General features: G+C 35.6%; 1 protein-coding gene across 17 annotated transcripts in view; it reads right to left on the reverse strand.

Moving 5' to 3' along the window:
* The window catches only part of LOC138336961 (hemicentin-1-like), a 71,448-nt gene extending 58,469 nt beyond the window's left edge, over positions 1 to 12,979 (reverse strand). For 8 of the 17 annotated variants that reach the window (XR_011210497.1, XR_011210502.1, XR_011210501.1 and 5 more), the window contains exon 1: positions 12,768 to 12,978. The gene's annotated coding sequence lies outside the window, so the exon portion shown is untranslated. Of the gene's footprint in view, positions 1 to 12,767 lie in introns of all 17 variants that reach the window. The other 9 variants (XR_011210496.1, XR_011210500.1, XR_011210499.1 and 6 more) reach the window with 3 other exon arrangements.
* Between the last annotated feature and the right edge of the window lie 5,824 nt (positions 12,980 to 18,803).

Here is an 18,803-nt window from a genome sequence, read left to right on the forward strand (position 1 = left end):
TCTCGTTGTATCGCGTTTCGAGAATGCTCCAAAGTTCAACCCCGCCAAAACGACTGAACATGACAGATCTATATTATTGTAAGTATGCCATGTAACACAAATCTAATGATTAACTTACCGAAACACTGTACAGATTGTACACAAGTTATGGCTAAAAGTATTAGAAAATGAGGGAGTGTTGATTTTGCTGTTGAAATTGGAGTCGCCACATCCACAACATCAATGATCCTACCCATGTACATCGTTTATTCCTAAGATGCTAGAAAACCCCGTCAATAATAAATAAATCAGTGCTTGACGTAAGACAAGAACGACCAAGTAAATCTGTGAGAAAAAAACCTGCTGAAAATGTGAGGAACACTTTGTCATCTAGTGCAGGTAACCACGCAGATATCATCAAATTGCTTTTCTATACTAGTTCGAAGTTTGATTTTATAAAAAAAATAGATTCAGTTGAATATGTTTTATTTTTAGAGACAGTTTTGAAAACTTTGCCGTGTGGTGTCAGCTATTCAAATCTGTGTGATTAAGTAATTTTCAACATATACAAATAGAAAATTTATATATAAACATCTGACCTTGAAACGTTAGGGATAATGTGGCACAACCTTGACGTACGCCTTAGAGCATTTGAAACAACCAGACGTTGTAAGTTAGACATATTAAAGATGTTTAATATTCAAATATAACGGGAATTTCATATGTATGTATTTCACTGTTTAGATTATCCCTCAAATATGAAGCAAATATAAAAATCATGCTTAATGTTTTAACATTTGACCTCGAGGTGGATATCAAATTGACCTACATAGGAACGAAAGTTGACTGAATGTCGTACATAGATTAAATTAAATATCTTTCGTGAATTAGAAATTATTTCAAAAATTGTTTTAATCAAGAAACAAAGTCTTTTTTAATTATTGCAATAGAACTAGATATCCCAGGTCAATTTCCATGTTCATTATCAACTTCATAAAATATTAGATATTGCATAGACTTTCAGTAATGTGTTGTAACGACCCTGCGAGTTTTGGATGATAAAAGATAGTGATGTACCGCCATTGAAGCAAATCAAATGCTTATACTTTACGAAAACAATAAGTACTGTGCTGCCAAACCAAACGTTATGTGGCCTATTTGCCTGTTATTATATACAGATACCAAACAGATGGGAGGGAGTGTTTCCATGGTAACCATTGATATTCTATGTTCACCTATCAGTCACTGTATGAATTGTCCTTGTCTGTTACAAATGTTCTCACTACATACAGCAAGTTTAACCTGTTTTATATGTCAGCAAGAAAACTATCGACAACAAATTTAAGGTCATGACCAGTCCTTTTGCGGTGGCTGATTTTGGTCTTGTCGCACTGTCGCAATGGCGACTCCGACATCGCTCGTCGCATGTCCCACTGTCGCAATGGCGACCCCGACATTGCCCTTCGCATGTCGCACTGTCGCAATGGCGACGTCGCATGGCGCTTTGTTGCTCTTTGCCTGACACACTATTGCTCTTCGTATGGCGGGGCTGCCTATGCGACAGCGCGACATGGCCGAAATCAGTCATTTTCAGTTTATTAGTAAAGGTAATGTACGGTACTCTATGTAGCCTAGATTCATTCATTATACTAGTTGTTTATCTTCATAACTTACACAATAAACAACGAAACACCAGGCTTAAAACATATGGTGTCTATTGTATCAAAAATGGCCTCTGGTAATTTTCACAAAGTTTATGAAACTTTTAAATTAATGATCTTGTGTTTTTAAGATATTCCTGTATTGGAATCAACACGTAGCTTTATGAATTTTATTGAAGAGTGATATCACTTCGTGGTGAATTAACTCATGTCTGTCAACTGTTAACGGTTTACTTTATGTAAGCAGCCTATTTTTATCTTCTATAACGATTATAATGAATAAACACGTCGCGCACTGCACAGACGGTTATTTCACGGGTCAGTATATTAGCGATGTTTACCTTCAATAACGTTTATGATCTGCCTTCGATGATATATATATTTTAACACTTAAACAATTATACGGACAAATTTTTCGGGATTACTATAAAATAATGTTCCACAAAGCTGCGAAAATAACAACCCCGCGGAAAATAACTGGTTATACCGTAATGCATGGTAACATATTCTAATATGGACGTCATTGATTGAGCTTGGTACCAAAGATAGAAGAAATTCTAGTTTCATTCTGGTCAAGACATCTACAGATTTAGACAGTGTGTGACATGAACATTCCTTAAATTTACGGAATTCGTTAACATAAATTCTCCATAGGAAACCATTACGGATTTTAAGGAAGGCTCCATAAATTAAGATTTTTACCTTAGCTACTGTATTGCTTACCTATGGTGAATTTTAAGTTAAGGAGTTCCTTAAATTTTAGGAATGTTCATGAAACTCAGTCAAGGTCAGAGGAAATGTGTATCACGTGCTCTACGATATTGTCAATAAACATGATGTACCTAGCTTTATAGAGTTCCTCCCAATACTTTTCGCGGTATGGCCGCTCCTCGGCTAACGAGGAGGTATCTCGTCCGATTATTGGCGGACAATCGTTGAATTGGCTTATCCCAATGTTTACTAATCATATACAGTATGTGGTCACTGGACGGACTGTAACGTTATGAATTGTCTAGCTATTTTGGTAGCAGTGTACAGTTAGACCGAATGGCCATGGGTGAGATTTTTATTAAGCAGAAAGCCCCTGTTTTATTATATGCATGAAAAATTAAAAAAATGTATATGTGCTAAAATTGGTGAATTCAATCTAGAGACTTATATGCAGGCTTCACATTTGCATAAAGAAATTTAAAAAAATGGGTTCGAGATTAATGGTTTAGGGGGTATCCGAATGTGCGTCTAAGACGGAAAAACTCAATTCTGTAGCAGCAGAAATTGATAGCCGCGGTACGAGGTAAGATTGCTCAAAAGTTTAATAATATACCTATGTCGAAATAGGCTCAGTTCCGCTATCACGACAGTGATGCTTGGTTTTAAACTGTATTCAAGAAAAAAAATTCTAGTAGAGGGGGTGTAATTTTGGGTTGAAAATGCCAATTTTTTGCAATTTTTCAAAGAAAAAATTGGTTACCATGGTTTTTACAGGCTCACAAAACAACAAAATGCAGACCTCTCCAAAAATGAACTCTGCATGACAATTGCAAATGTTGTGTAGATTAAAAATATATATACTTTTATATAGGTGTTGTTTAAGGTTAAAAAACTGTGTGTACATGATTAAAGCCTGCACATTATTTTGCTGAATTTTTCAAATCTACTGTACACTGCTACCTTTGGCGTCCTCGCATTTTCCCTCACAAACAACGTGGCCGGATTACAACAATGAAGAATTAGGCTACTCAAATATCTGCTGTGTAAACTGTGTTTTAATGTATAAATCTCTACATATACGGAATTAATTGAAGTAACATCGCATACATTATATTTTAATCTCCATTTTGAGAGTTTTATTGGGCTGCGCATGTTACACGAGTTTGTTTTTAGTTGCATGTATAACAGAAATATATTGAGAACTTCAACGAGTTTTACACATACATGTATGCATTTATAGACATTAAAAATACCAACATCAATGATTAAAGTCACGTTTTTCCAATCTTCAATGTAATGTAGGTTTAACACATAATACATATATAGTCATGGTTGCGGCGCACATTACATGTCCCTTGGACCTTTTGCTTTGCTTCTGTGCTTTGATATCAGTAACTCTAGTAAGAGTACATAATTAAACGCGTGATGTTGGTACACATACTGCGAGAAATTGACAACCTACAGCAACGATGCACGCTGTGCAGTAGAGCTATAGCACTATGTAGGATGATGGCCTAGACATTACAGACCTACATTGGTAAAGACAGAACAAAATGGAACTTGGTAAATCACAGAACAACCTGTCATCGGCTAACATAATTCAAGTTCATTTACAAATGTTAGTCCTAATCCGCTAATAATTGCCCAATATGGGTTTTCAGCTCGCGACCCAAAAGTATAGTGATAGAAATCGTAGACATTGCTACAGCGGTTCGTAAGCGAACTATATTACAGTAAAATGTCGGACACTAAACCACCGGGTTAAGTTTAACACACCAAGTAAAATGAAGAGTGTGCACTATTAAAGGCCCAAATTAAATGTTAATTTGCATAACGCGGGTCATCTTATTACCGCGCGTTAGTTGGCTATCACTGCGCCAGACGGCAAAACAGCGAAATGAATCTCCAATCTTCACATAGATTTACACAGAAAATCTTGCATTTGTTTGGTGTTGTAGCCTCATCTTAGGCCATTGATATTAATTTGATATCTTATTATTTTTTTAGGAAACTCTTATTTTTGTTTCGGAAAGTTAGCGGTCCTTTAAAAGACATTAAAGGACCATTATAGATCTAATTAAATCTCGTTTTATCGCGTTTCGAGAATGCTCCAAAGTTCAACCCCGCCAAAACGACTGAACATGACAGATCTATCATTATTGTTAGTATGCCTTGTAACACAAATCTAATGATTAACTTACCGAAACACTATACTGATTGTACACAGGACTAATCCTCGTGTTTCGGTGGCCCATTAGTCAAGGCATTGCTTATTGTTATTTATAGACACCCCACAGATGCGAGGGTGTGTTTCCATGGTTACCATTGATATGCTACCTTCACCATACGTACAATGGTACCAGCTTCTGTATACATTACCAAAGTTCTTTATCTCGTTGTTACTGTGAAATCATTATTTTTCTATTGTATAATTTTCGTGGATCTCGTTTCTTGGCCAAAAAGCAACAAATTTACGTTCCCTCGAAAACTTACATATATACATGTATTCTAATTTTAGGCAACCTATGTGTTCACATGATAGTTGGCTCCCACGGAAAAACAATCTAAAGGAGGTTGTGCATGTATTTCAGTCTGAATGTATTTTAAGTCATTTTAATGACCTTATAATATTTACTAACATGAAATAAACTTCATTTATATGCTAATAAAGAATATTTTTCTTCACTTTCAAAACACACAAAAATACTTCGAAATGCAAAGAAAGCAAAAAAAATTGAGTTTGTTTTTTATAAAGAGTTTTGAAGACACTATAAAGGACATCGATTTTGATGAATGACGAAATCCGGAGTTCTAAGGAAAACAGCACCGACGTCAGCTAACATCTCTCAATTGTGCCGTAAGTCTGAAACTGTCGACCCAGTGATGCAGAGGAAGTGGTAGAATGTCAGACACCTTTAGCTTATAGGCGCTTGGTCACACCTGGTGATCCTCAACCTGAACCGCCCCTCCCCTCCTTTTTCCTTCCCCTCCCTCCCCTCCTCTTATCTCCCATTCCCTTCCCCTCCCAAATAATGTTATTCATGCTTTCATGCTGCACAATCGAATAACGTCAATCAAATGTCTTCACATAGAAAATATTGCTAACCAGACTTCAAAAAATGCCAATGGACGTCAATAAAGACATCACATATATATTAAGGTAACCAAATTCAAATAACACAATCGAATGACGTCGAGCAAATCTCGAAACTTTGAAAGCTAACCAGACTTTTAAAATGCCAATGTACGTAAATCAAAACATCACATATATATATAAAGCTAACCAGACTCGAATGACGTCAATCAAATCTCCATCATAGAAAGCTAATCAGACTTCCCAAAACGCCAACCAAAGATCGTTAATCGAAAGTTCAAAATATCATATATATATTTGAAGCTAACCATTCTTTTGATAGCCATAACATCTGCGGTATAAAACGGTACCAATCGTGTGATAGTGTGTGTATTCAAGGTCCACTTGTAGAGAGTGGCTAATTAATACAATCCTGTACACTACCCAGAATATTTCTGGATAATTACACGTAGATCTCCTATATGTACGCATAGACTTCACCCCAGCCACAGCTTTCAACCAGAACACAACACCATCCAGTTTACAGAAGTACTATAACAGACGAGATAAGAAGTATCGATGTCTTGACTGGCAGGTTAATCGCCTTAGTAGACAATGATGTTAACTTTATAAGGTGCTAGGACCAATTACTTAAAGCAATATCAAGGTTATCAATTACAGGGTAATCTAATTAATGAAAAGGGCACTGTTAATTACTACAAAAACGATTGCCATTTTATGTCATTTCAAACTGGATCAAAAGGCCATTGTCATCTTATATTGCACTAGGTCAAGCTAGTAAACAACCAATGTCAAGGTTATGAGGTATGAAGTCAAGCTATCAAACAACCAATGTCAAAGGGGTCAAAGTACCAAACAACAAATGTCAAGGTCATAAGGTGTGGGGTCAAAGTTCCAAATAACAAATGTCAAGGTTATAAGGTATGGGGTCAAACAACCAAACAACAAATGTCAATGTTATAATTACTAAGGTCTAATTACAAAACCAATAGCTAATATGTTAAACAATCAGCCAACCATGGTCGATGTCAAGATTACAAGATACTCGAACAAATTATTATACAACCAAGGTCAAGGTTAGAATTGCTGAGTCAAACAACCAATGTCAAAGTTAAAAGGTACTGGAACAAACTATTAAACAACCGATGTCAAGGTAAGAATTGTTGAGTCAAACAGCCAATGTCAAGGTTAGAATTGCTGAGTCAAACAGCCAATGTCAAGGTTATAAGGTACTGGAACAAACTATGAAACAATCAATGTCAAGGTTAGAATTGCTGAGTCAAACAGCCAATGTCAAGGTTATAAGGTACTGGAACAAACAATGAAACAATCAATGTCAAGGTTAGAATTGTTGAGTCAAACAGCCAATGTCAAGGTTAGAATTGCTGAGTCAAACAGCCAATGTCAAGGTTATAAGGTACTGGAACAAACTATTAAACAACCGATGTCAAGGTAAGAATTGCTGAGTCAAACAGCCAATGTCAAGGTTAGAATTGTTGAGTCAAACAGCCAATGTCAAGGTTAGAATTGCTGAGTCAAACAGCCAATGTCAAGGTTATAAGGTACTGGAACAAACTATGAAACAGCCAATGTCAAGGCTACTTCCTTACAACTAATGCCGGGTTAATGAGAACATGTCATGAGTTATGAGAACATGTCAACGTTGTACCAGAAACGATTTCGCGTTGCTCTCGTGGGCTATGTAGCAATTTCAGGACTGACAGCCATCTCGACCTCTAGGTCTAAATGAGACTGTCTAAGTGAGGCTAATGTGGAGGGAAATTCCAAAGACATCATGTCAGTGTGTGAGGGTTGTAGAACTAACGATCGGCCAATGCCACCGGGTACAGAAGGTTGTGAACCGAAACTGTACTGTAATTATCTTCGACGTCGGGACACTTTGTAGAAACATCAAATACATTTCGTAAGCATACGGAATCATGGTATTTGGTAATAGTTCTTGTATCATCATCTGCTTGAGTATATAATCATAATATTTGTGAAAAATGTCAGATGGTTGGATGCTGGTGTTACATCCCTTCATCAGGATAAGTGTAATTTGACATATGTCTGTCTAATCGGTCTTACTTAGCCATTGCATATGAAGTACTTATAGAAGCTAGGTAATATGGTTACTGTGCCAGGATTTGGAAGTAGAGAAATGATGCAGTTACCAGAAAAAAAAAATCATCGATCGTCCGATATTATTAAGCAAGTGTCTCACTCTCAGACAGAAGTGCTTGGTGGGTTGTTTGACAGGCTTATTTACATCAAAGGACATCGATATACATTGTATATCGACTGTCTCCTCTGTGTTAATGTCTTGGGTACTTGGGTTTAAAATGCGTCTACTTTGTAAAATGTGTATAGCGACATCTTGTGTTCTTATAGAAATTAAAATAAAGCCAAATATCACCTTAGTATCACTAAAACTAATTTGAAATCGATTCGAATCTTTCGTTATTCTCTGTGTAATAAGCATCCTTAGGCAGGTGTTCCGGTTGGTTTGTTCTCTATAGTAAATTGTTTGTAAACAAGAAGACCTGTCAGTGTTCAAAATGAACCATGAAACAAACAAGTTACACGAATGAGACTAAACCATAAACAAACGTCTATTGTTTGTATACTAGATAAGATAATTGTTAACTGTATGGATGAAGTTTGTTCACAAGTTCATCGCTTCTCTTCTAAAACCTCCGAATACATTTCGCAGACATCCCGAAGATATATTCTATGAGCGCAGGCTTTGTCATCTGTTCTCTACTTAACTACAGAACAAACACGCACCGAATGAAATGATAAGGATGCTCATACGGTTTATGACTTAATTAGCTCGACAGCCAATTATTATTAATTGTGTGCTTTATTTAGATCCTGCGTCAAAACACAAAGTACTTCTACTTGTGTGTAAAAAATAAACAGCTCGTACTTGACGCAACAATGTAACATTCTTTAAGTATATCATAAGATATTTGATTCGATGCCAAAGATTTGTTTTAAGTTTAGAAGCCGACGAGGAAAACAATTATCATTTTTCTCGTTCTGATGTGTTTTCCAATGTGACGCGGGATTTTCTCAGTTTTAATGCTCTCCGAGTGTTTCTATCATCATAAACCTAAATATAAGTAAACATATGTTCAACAGTCGTGTGGCGGGTAATACCTTTGTAAATACATTTAAATATTTGCACGTTTTCTCGGTTTGAGGGATAAAGAATCATCAACAAGTCATAGCCTGCATTACGTAACCCTACACAAACATCCACCCAGCCCTTTCTCTACAGCCAACATATCTTACGCACATCAAACCTATATTTATGAACAAGATTTTGATTTTATCATTATTTTGATTACGTTCATATTAAACATACATTATCTGAAACATTGCAATATGTTTATGACATCATATCTTCTGTCAAATTCGTACCATTTTCAAGAATCTCGACTTGTTTTCGTCACGATTTCGATTTGAGCCAAACTTCTGACAACCTGTTTATTATATCTTGCATTCAACCTATGATGGAAGATGGTTTTAACTACAAGATACTCTTCTGGATAACTTATTTCGTAACTTTGAACGTCTTATATTTTTCTGTACAAATAATGCAAAGCGATATTTCGAAAAGGTGACCTTTCTAACTTTTATTCATCATCATAAAAAGAATGCTACACAAACGATATGTCTTCGATAAGCAATAACGATATTAGCTTTCTCTTACGAGGCTAACACTAATATTCAATTTTCTCGAAGTTTTACTTGGGCAATCGTAAAATGTTTCATGTACATTTCTGTATCAGATAGATTGGGAGATTGACATCTTGCAGAACAAAAGCACGTGTTCTTTAAGTGTTTCCATGGCGAGGTGTTTGAAGCACAACAACCAGTTACAGCATTCCATGTTCAAACATCTTATCTCACGACAGAGAACAAATGCTACCTGTGATGAGAAACTGCGCGTGCATCAATCTGCGACTGGGCCGAGCATGTTTGAAAACTTGGACAGGTTTTAAGTTTCCAATTGCACAGGGACATGAGATTCTATTATAAATACAATTCCCGATCTTAAACTGAATTTTTGTATAAAAAAAGAAGTTTTATATACACGTATATATTGATTTTCGACGCAACAGACTTCTCAAACAATAATTCGTTATGACCTAAAATTGTCTAAAGTAGACTTTAATTCCCAGGACCCTGTGCTACAGACCTTCGAATTACATATGCCGAACGCATGTTTAAATCCGATAAAGCATATGCTGCAGTATGTCTCACAAGTTCTGCTTCCTATGAACGTGACTTAAGACATCCCTTATAGATTAAACCACGACATCATCAAAGCAACAATAGTCCAGCTTTTATAAACAATGTAATTTTAGTTTATGCGAATCTGACAAGTTTACAGATCGTTTGAATACTTGATTGATTTTCAACCATCGTACATTGTGTACATGTACTAAGAATTTTCTGTAAAAGTGGATTTTTACGTGAGGGGGGAATTTTCGCTTGTTACGTGAAGGTCGATTGATCGCGAAAATTTCCCCCACACGCGATATTTTTTATATGTATAAACATTGTCGTTAAAAGAGTGAAAGCATATCCATCGCAAAAATAACAACACCGTGAACGTCTTATCGCGAAATTAAGAACTCATTAAGTTCTCAATAGTAGCACTCCCGCTTTTTCAACATACATACTTTATCAACCGCAGTTGAGATGGTTTTATTAACCTTATTTATTGAAGTACACTATCAAAATAGTATTTAATATCTATCTTAACAAAACCAATCATCACCGCACTATACCTAGCTATGTTCGTAATAAACATATGGACGAGATTCGGCAGTGGATTCGGGTCCTAGTCGCGCCACGGGTGTTTATTGAATGTACAGAAGATGTATCGGTGTTGAGGACTTAGTCTTTGGAAGAAAACCAACATGTAATACATAACATACGACTGATTATTAGCATACACACATACACACATATGTACACCCCCTCACCACACACGTACGAACATACACCCCTACCGAGACACATCTATAATACACTGCCCTCATAGTATCAATATGCATGTGAATTAGACATCCAAACTCATTCCATTTCTCACCTAATCGCTTCATCCACTCAAAATAGCCTTCATGTGTAGGTTGATAGCTTGTTATGCGTAACCAAATTGATTGACAATAATTGTTTCTGTGTATCTTTGGTGTTGAGTAGTTAGAAATCGTTCGCGCGATATGTTTTCGAATCATATTAATTTATATCGAAGGTAATTTCGATTGGGAGATGTAGCCTATATGTCATTGTGAGATTTTTTAAAACATTACTTTGGTCATTAAATTGGAACAGTAGAAAATGAAACTAATAAAAAATAAATATCAACTTGTCGAAAAGTAGGTCACTGTTACCCTACTTTAAGATCTTATCATTGTAGGTCCAATTTGACACCAATCAAGCTTGTTTTCGGTAAAATGATACTTTTACAAATGGACCTGTGAGTGTCTGAGATTGAAAATGTACATAAATGTCGTTCCTATCGTACAAAATAACACTATGGCCATAAGACAATACACACCAATGGTTGTTGGGAAGACATCTTCATTTACTGATAGATATTTTGATTATTTTGTTTTTGTCTTTTATTTATGAATGTTTTACCAAATATTCTCGAACCAAGCTATTTGCCATACCATGTCGACTGAGGAAATCAAAAAAGGGAGCAACTCGGATTGATCAGAATCACCTCATATATCCGGTATTGCCTAAATTATCACCACAAGTCTAGGTCCACCCACTCATTTCCACGCCTGAATATCAAGATGGTGGGCCCTGATGGGCTCCATGGGATTGGAATGTTTATAGTCTAGGCATATCCACCAACGTTTATTGGGTTGAATACGGTAAATCATTTACATAATGACGCACTTCTATTGGGTTGAATACGGTAAATCATTTACATAATGACGCACTTCTATTGGGTTGAATACGGTAAATCATTTACATAATGACGCACGTGTATTGGTTTGAATATGGTAATCACAATTTCGTAATGACGCACGTTTGTTTGGTTGAGTGCGGTAAATCATTTCCATAGTGACGCACGTTTTTTGTATTGAATACGGTAAATCACAATTTCTGACGCAATGTTTATTGGGTTAAATACGGTGATTCACAATACCGTAATGATAGCCAAAATCTTCGAATGTACAGAATCATACAAAATACACAGACTGTGCGATATGCTTATAATATAAATGACTTCTGTTCTAAGACGCGTGTTAGACTAACAGATAGGAATACCTAGTCGTAAAGGCACCAAGTGATTGGGGCTAATTATAGATCATGGACGTCATTAACGAACAAACGGCGACCTTGGGGGAGTTTCTCCTGGCTTTCTTCTCAGAGATGGGGTATACATGTAGACGCCTTGTAGAAATATATTTACTTCTAGATCATTCCTTTAATTACTTACTATCATGTCGGTAACGCATATGAGTTCTGTCAAATCGTACAACAGGTCGGTCGGAATTTTAATATCATTCTCGAAAATTACTAAAAACTGAAGACAAAAATATTGGGATTATTTTCATACATTGCTTGATCTAGCAAAAACAGCTTTTTCAGTTTCGTAAATTGCTTGGTAAATAAAGATTAGCTTGACAAAATATATCGTATTTCTTATGATTTTGTCATAAATCGGTCACAAAATATCTGCAATGGCCGGTTGGCCAACATAACTAAAAAAACACTGCTATAAAATTTAGAAGCATAATTAAGTTGCTGAAGCGCGAAAAAATAAGAAGCCATTCATTTTGAGATAAAAAAAATGTTGTTAAAGATATAATGTAGGTCCCGAATAATAGCATCGATATTTTTAGTGTCAGTAGACTATGCATGAATAGAAACCTTGAATGAAAATAGCACGTGCAATGCGATATTTTGCGCGTTACTTTGCGTAAAATACATGCGCACAGCATATTTAATTTATATTACAGTGTATGTACATACTGATTTATATTATGTAATTACGTATTCAAGTGCTTCATCGAAAACAGAAACTCAAAAGTCATTAAAATTTAAAAAGCCATTCGTTTACTAAAACACTGCATGTATGATTCTCCTACTTTAAAAAATAATAGTGATCAAAATATTTAAATCTTTGACATATTTACAGAAAACCTAATTTGGATGCTGACACGATAGATTTTGATCTGACACAGCGATATCAGCCAGTGTATATAGTACACCTATAATGTATAGGTGTATAGTACCTATAACGGTTCACTACAAAAACACAAACGTCAGGAAAAAATATAACTTACCTGGAAATATGGAATGCAAACTTTTAAGAACACTTAGATCCTTATTCCATTACACGAGATGACCAGTGCTGAAGTAAGTAGACAGTGGTCAGAAAACGATACCGTAACAAGAGACACGAGGCCAAATCACGTCCAGAGAAGCTCAGGCAGCCACTGAAACCGGATAGGCGCGTTCGCTACACGTGCAGTGACGGGCGCGAGCACATGCTGATAATATTGGGACCATATGTTTGTGTATAATAACCCTGAATACCCTGTTATTGCGTTATCTTTCGTCCCCCGCCTGGAACAGCAGCAGCAGCCGGTACACCTACATATATACCTATCCAACAGGTAATATCGCCAACACGTATCTATACATATTTACATGTATAACTCTTCATAACAGTCTGCAATCACAGATTTATCAGTACAATTACGGTATTCTGCAAATGCAGCCATTTCGGTGGGTTTGTATTTTAGCGCAAAACAACTAATGTTTGTATATTTAAACCAGAATGGCACGATGATGAATAAGACAAAACTTAATGCCTTGGAAATAATTATTACGAATATTTTTTTGCTACAGCAATAATTATAATTAAGAATTTCGTAAGCCCGAAAAGCGCTAAAATAACACTACCGTAGAATATGTTCGTTTAGAGCACATGTACTTCTGTTATACGTGGGGAATCACTACGACCAATCCTTGGATTTGAGATAAGCTTTAATACTGGTCCAAATTTTGTCGTCGTTTGTTTAAAGGCCATGAGAAGATTTTTTGGAGAGCCACCGTGTGATAATGCTATGATAAAGATCCACACATCTCAAGAAGTGTGTCTGCCTAATTGACATTAATTACTCCTTGCCAGTGTGGGTTATATGAAACCAACTGCGCGTGCAGAGATGCTCGCGTACATGGTATATATACACATAGGTAGCAGTAAATCACAGGGGATCGGTGATTTGGAAGCAACGCGGCACAGGGGCCCGTCTGTAGTACCGATACAGATGTGGTCGAAATATGTGGATCATAGTTAGAAATTGTCTATGTGTTGTGATGATTTAATCGGAGTTATTCAGGAAACGTGGTCAATATGACCTGAAGTATTTGCGAGACTTTTATTTTAGCTACAGTTCAGTGAGAGAGCTCAAAAGATGCGGATACCAATCAAAATTGTGTAATACTAGTGGTATTTCGTAAATTAAAGATGCTCCATCGCTGACGAATTGTATATATATATATTTATCTCTATCAAAAACAGCAGACGAATTATTAATGTTCTACAGTTACAAAAGTTACTTACTTAACACCATTACCTCAAATAGAAAGTTTGAGCTTCTTGTTTTAATTCAAGATAAAAATATTAAAAATAATTAATTGCGTCCCGAAAAAAAAATCCATGTCACTATGCCCTACATGTAATAAAGTACTGATTGCATATGTACCAAAAGCAAAATAAATTATTTCATATGTATTTTTGTGCTAATTAGAGACATGTATACAAGATTAAATATCAGATATTGTTCAACTGATGGGTATCGTTTATGATCTGCCGGCGGTGGAGTCCAAATATAATCATTGTTATTAAACAATCCATGTACATGCACAGGGGGCCAACTCAATGAAAATAGATGTTGTCATACATTTTTTGTATTTTGTGGATGGACTGATGAATATATATAACAGTCATGTGATATTTTTCAGAAAATACGAGATTTGAAAATTTATTAAAAAATCGGGATATTTATTATAAAACAGAGTCCCTTTCTCTGTTTTATAGTAAATACCCCGATTTAAAAAAAAATCAAATCTCGTATTTTCTAGAAAATCACATGACTTATACATATTCATCAGTCCATCCACAAAATACAAAAAATGTTTGACAACATATATTTTCATTGAGTTGGCCCCCTGTGTGTATGTAGCCTACAATTATTGCTACCGTCCTGGAATGTAGAAATATAATCGATTGTTTTGCTGTCATGTTGTCGGGATTCCACTTGATTATAAATAATCTGTTCATTTTGATCGGTTGGTCAAAATGATTTATGAAGGATACCGGAATCGGCCGAGGTTTGCCGAATGAAAAACTTCTACGAATTTAGCCGGGAGCAGCCGATCTTCATAGGGCTAGGTTTAGAGGGTTAGACTGATTGAATTGGGCGATTTGCATTATATCATTTATAGATAAAAAGTGGAAATGGCAGTTTTATGTCACATTTCAGTCCATTGTTTATAGTAAAACAGTATATTTGTGCAAGTCCAACTAATATGTTTGCAATTTTAATAATACTTTGACATCTAAATATTTTTAAATAAATAAGTATGTCCGTAAAATGGGAAGCAAACTTCTCAATAGTTACCGGATCTTGGCCGTATGACGGAGATATTATTTTCGATGTGTTATATTTTTCTATCCCTATTACATGTATCACTGTTAACGTCGTTGTGATCAGATGTGTTGTACACAGTGACTTAGGAATTAGGGGAAATACTTGTTCGAAGAACTTTACATTTTACTTTTCTATCATATATTATACCGTTTTTTATTGAACATATTTAATTCCCATGACTATAAGGATATGTCAAAATATATTAAGCTACTATCGCCTGGCCCCTGTGATGTTGTACCGCCTTTATTTATATGTTGTGCATGTATGCATTTTATCAAGATATTATAACATGTATATTAGCATTATCGAATTTTCTATCGTGGTTTCTGCGTTGACCAACCGTCCCAGACAACACCTACCACATTCAATGATTATCCTTGTTGTTAGTGGATATTGGTGTCCTTGGTGTATTATTTAATTGTTTTATCATCTTTACTATCACTGATTTATATTTCACTCAATTTAGACTTATATGTGATGCAATACTTTTTGGTGTATCAACAGTATGTACATTGATGTGAAATGATTCGTACATGTATCTCGTCGGTACCTTTTCCTCTTGAAACAGTTTATGATACATGTAAATCAAGGTTTTGAGTTAACTCTCCATCATCATATATAAGTACAAGGAAATATTATCATATGCCATCATTGTAACAAGCCAAACTATCATTGACCTGTTTAATCCATTGTTGCCGCTATCAGTGGCGATAATTACAGGGGTTAGTAGTAGTTTTAATTCTTTTATTACCTTGAGCCTTTCGGCTCATCGGTTTGAAACAAAACATATATACAAACACAATACACAGAATACACACTTGCATCCATGCAACACACACCCACTCTCACCATACATACATGTACACTGACACACAACAACCCTCTTAAGTATACATAAGTTTAGCTTATAACATGTTATTTCTTATTTTATTACATAATTTAATGTATTTTGCTAAATTTGCTAACTTTTTTTGTTCTCTGTTTCTAAAAGTTGAATAAATTTATACATACTCGGTCTAATGAAATAATATTTCTTTATAAAACGCTTAAAGTTAAATAGCATTCACATTTTAAAATAAAATGAAATTCATCTTCAATGTCCTCACTATTACAATACCTGCATGTTCTTTCATTTCTTTCTAAATTGTTATAACTTCCAGTTTCAATATTTAATTTGTGAGATGACAATCGTATTTTTGTTATTTCTTTTAAATTCATGACACCAATTGGTTTTGTTAAATAAGGTTGTAAGCAGAAATTTTGACCAACAAACTTGTACAATGAATACTTCGAAGATGAATCAATTTTTTCTTTACATTCCTGCTTAAAAATATCACATAATTTACATTTTATAATATTTATTATATAGTCAGGTGTATATAGATCCCCAAACTGCCACGAATACCCTACCCCTATCCTAAATAATTCATTTCTCACTCCAGTAGTAATCGCTAATATCACAAAGGTATACATGTATGATAGAAAGAAATCAGAGTTACCGGGATTGCCTTCACTGAGAAATAATATAAAATGAAAAATATCCCAACTCCACTTTATAAGCGCCGATATAAATCCAAGTTAATTTATGAATGTTATAAACTTACTTTAAATGTGTTCTGTTAGATAGTTAAGCGTTGATTTTGAGCCGAAATGCAAAAATATATGTATTAAAAATATCAATATTTAGAAAAATTGATTTTAGGTGCTATATATATAATGAAGTTCAATTCTGGTGGTATGTTTCTTTCTTCTTTCAAACACAGGTACATAATGTACCAAGGTGTAATCAAAGCTCCCCTAAACCCTGATTGGCCTTCCTGTATGTTTGACCTGACGCAAATGTAAAGTGTTACTTTCATACACCTACATCTACGTCTGTCTGGTTGCGTAGGTGGGTGGATCGGAGGTCCCTAATATCATGGCTAGGTGACTTCTTATAGGATACACCTGTACCAGCGTTTGAGACTTCTCGCCTTACAGGTGAGCTTCAACTATGATAGGTGATGCTGAAGTGAGTGAGTGAGCTAAGAGGGGAGTAATGGTGTGGAATGAGCCATAGAGAAGATGTCTGATGTGTAGAAAAATGCAGTCGTGTAATGTATAGATTATTTTGAAAATACAACTGTATTCATCATCACTGTTGTTAAATATTGTACAATACTTGTATTATCAACATTTATTTCTTTACAAATGGTTATGCTAAGGCACGATCGAATTACATTATATTCTGAATACACTTACATGTACGATACTAAAAGTGTCCAGAAATGCAGGGACGGGAATTCTGATTTTCAGTATTTATTTGGATTTTATAATCTGCCTCATTGTAAAATGTATCAAAAACTGGGTCTTAGAAATTTAATCCGGTTTCCGGGATTGTTTGCACTGTTCCGAGAAAAGTTTCTTTGGAGGGGATTCGGCAGGGAATAACATTGCATCCATATTGTTTCAACACTGTCTACACACGTGACAAACTAGCACTGAAAGTCAATTTGAAAGCACTAAAATCGTGCCACTGTGGCTTTGAAATAATGTTAAAGGTCCAAATAAAAAGATGTTTCATAAATAATTCCTGTCCACAAAAGAAGTTTCGGACTTGGACAAATGTTCATTCAAAGGTGTAAGTCAAGGCGATGTCATTGATCCCTCACTGTTCTTCGTAAATACGATTTGGTGCACCATTTAAAAATTGTAGTGTAGCGTTAGCTCTTCATCTGATATTTCTACTTATGGTTGTCTGGGCTTTGGTCGTTAAAGACATCTTGAAGAACCGTAATATGTACACTATCGACAATGTACCATGCACTGTAATTTAATCACTGTGACCTATACTTTTTTTCACTAAATTCACAAATTTCATAAAATTCATAAATTGGACTGTCATCCAAATGACCGCGGACAAAGATGTTTTCTTCATTAATGATTTTTCTGTGTGCTTCAAGGTGATGTCATTGATCCCTGACTTTTGAAATATTAAAAGGGAGTTATCCATTTTTGCATCCAGAAACTTGTTTGTTTGTTTGTTTGTTTAGTTTTACGTCCTATTAACAGCCAGGGTCATGTAAGGACGTGCCAGGTTTGTTGGTGGAGGAAAGCCGGAGTACCCGGAGAAAAACCACCGGTCAGCGGTCAGTACCTGGCAACTGCCCCACATGGGATTCGAACCCGCATCCCAGAGGTGGAGGGCTTGTGGTAATATGTCGGGACATCTTAACCACTCGGCCACCGCGGCCCTCCAGAAACATTTTTCTAGTTTGTACAATAGCTTGACTCCCATATTAGGACAGAAAGTTCAAATCTGCGTCCTGTGCCAACACCGACTGATCCATGAATGGAATCCAAACTGATTTGTAACCTTTACTTTAGTTTTAATTTGCAATGATGCTTCATGACAGAAAAGATTTCTTGTTTTGGTCTAGAATATGGCCGGGGGATCAAGCTGGATAAGTACAAAGTTTCCCCTGGAAATTGTAAATCCATCTATCAGAATAGGTTCAGGAATTCTTGTGTAAAACGACTGTAACAATAATGTAAATTCTATCTATCTCCAGGGGTTCTCAGTTTTTAACATAATTAACATTATCAGGTGACATAATTTAGTTGCCTTTCCTTGAGATATTGGGGGAACTATAATCTTATCATTCAGGATACCTTGTGAAA

This window comes from Argopecten irradians, chromosome 12 (genome assembly GCF_041381155.1).
Source record: "Argopecten irradians isolate NY chromosome 12, Ai_NY, whole genome shotgun sequence".
Lineage (NCBI taxonomy): Eukaryota > Metazoa > Mollusca > Bivalvia > Pectinida > Pectinidae > Argopecten > Argopecten irradians.